This window comes from Orcinus orca, chromosome 13 (genome assembly GCF_937001465.1).
Source record: "Orcinus orca chromosome 13, mOrcOrc1.1, whole genome shotgun sequence".
Lineage (NCBI taxonomy): Eukaryota > Metazoa > Chordata > Mammalia > Artiodactyla > Delphinidae > Orcinus > Orcinus orca.
The window spans coordinates 87,159,534-87,161,674 of NC_064571.1; positions in this window are offsets into that span (position 1 = coordinate 87,159,534).

Below are 2,141 nucleotides of genomic sequence, written 5' to 3' on the forward strand. Positions count from 1 at the left end.
GGTAAAGGAATTAGGAGGTAGAGAATCACAGCTTTCCGCAATATGTAAGTGAAGGAAAAGTCATTTTGTCTTGGGTAAACCTTTGAAATGCTGCTGACAACAACTAGAGAAAATCCAGCTCACTGATGGAAGTGTTTCAAGCAAATCTTTGCAGACACAATATATGAACATGTCACTGTGGGGAGCCGGCAGGGTGCAATATTCTGGGGTCTCTGATGGCTCAGAAGCCATATCCATGAGGATGAAGATCGGGCTTGTTTGGCCTGAATAGATTTGAAACACACATCTTTGGAAGGAATGGCATTCTTCTGTGCCCTGTATTTTCTCTCCTCCTTACAGTCCTATATCCAGCTGCCTAGCCCCTGCCCTGACGCTGGAGGTTCATCTTGGAGTCCCACCACCCAGTGCTGCTGGCAGCATCCTGAGGTTAAGGGCCAGTGAGAAAGCAGCAGAGTGGAAGGAACATGGTGCCCTTGGTCCCAGGCACATGTTGACCTTCATTTGCTTGTATTCTTTGTCCATTTAGTCAATGCTCTGAACCTTGGTTGCCTTCTGACAAACTGAGCAATAATCTTGCAGGATATTTGTGAGATTTAAAAATTAAAAAAATGATGGGAAAGAACCCAACCAAAGACCAGCACGTGGTTGCTGCTCCTTAAGTGACGGCTGTCATTTCTCTTCTCACCTGCTCGTTTCAACACCTAGTGATCACATAGCATGTGTTCATGACTGTGCTTGGTTCAGGGCCACAGTGAGACAGAAGTGTGATTTGATTTTCAGTTCATCTCCTCATTCTGATAGCTGAGAACAGAAGGAGTTGGCTGCAGGACCCCGCTGATCCCTTCCCCTTTCTCAGTTCTGTGACCTCCAGGGGAAGTGCCACTTTTCCTTGTGATGAAGAGACATCTTGGTTCACACACTGTTCCTTATCTGGAGAGCATATGCAGAATTAGCTCATTTTCTTCTAAGGCTCTTTGTTTGAAAGGGGTGGGTAGATTTGTTAATCCAGTTGCTTATGTATAACTCTCCTCATACAGTCAATTACAGGAGTCTTTGAAAGGCATTACTGAACATGTGTTTGGCTTAATCAGTTTTGACAGCAGTGGGGACGGAGTTGCAAATCAGCATACTGCACAAAGGAGAGTCATTAACAGGCTGGTCCCAGGGCACCGATCCGTCCCTCTGCGTGTTCTCAGGGTGACTGTACTGATAAACGTCACCTCTTTATGAACTGCTCTGATCACCTCTACCAGCAGGTTAAAAATAATTGGCTTTTCCAGAATTTTACCAGCCAAGGGAGCTTCCTCTAACTCCTAACAGCAGCAGGAACCACCACTGCCAGCCAATAGCCCAGCGCAGCAGACAAGAGGCAGGCTCTGAAGTCAGGTCGCCTGTTCAAACATCAGTTGCACCGCCTGATAGCCCTGTGACTTGAGCAAATTAATGAACCCCTCCGTGTCTCAGTTTCCTTATCTGTAAAACAGCATCGGTAAAAGAATGACAGAACCCATCTCAGGAGTAGGGGAGAATACACGTGAAGCACATGGTCCAGACCCTGGCACATTGTAAGCCCTTAATAAAAGGTGAGGAATTGTGTTCATCACCAAGGACAGTACAAAGACCACTGCTCTCTTCACGTTAGTGCTAACAGGAGACTCAAAGTGTTGAGAGCCTATTTCATGCCAGGATCTGCTCTACACGCTTTATACATAGTAACTCATTCTGATCTTCAGCAAATTTGATGAAGAAAATGATTTCTATTTCCAAATGGAGGAATCTGAGTGTTAGCAGAGCCTGGATGTGAACCCCCATTTGTCCAATGGCAAAATCTATGCCTGAGAGCAGGGCTTGGAGAATAATTTAGTTCTTAAAGTGCTAGCTTGCCATCATGCTCTGGACCAGTGACTTTATAACCCATCAATGTGGCTGTTTTTCTGGAAATCGGGGTGTTGGAGACATGGGGACAAAGGAGAAAACTTTTTTTTTCAGTCTTTTACAACATAGAGACTGTCAACAGAAATAATCAATATACAATCTATAATGGGAATAGAAAAGAGTTTTATCTGAGCCAAAGTGAGAACTATAGCCCGGGAGACAGAGATTCAAGAAGCACTTGAATTGTGTTCCACCAGACTAAAAAC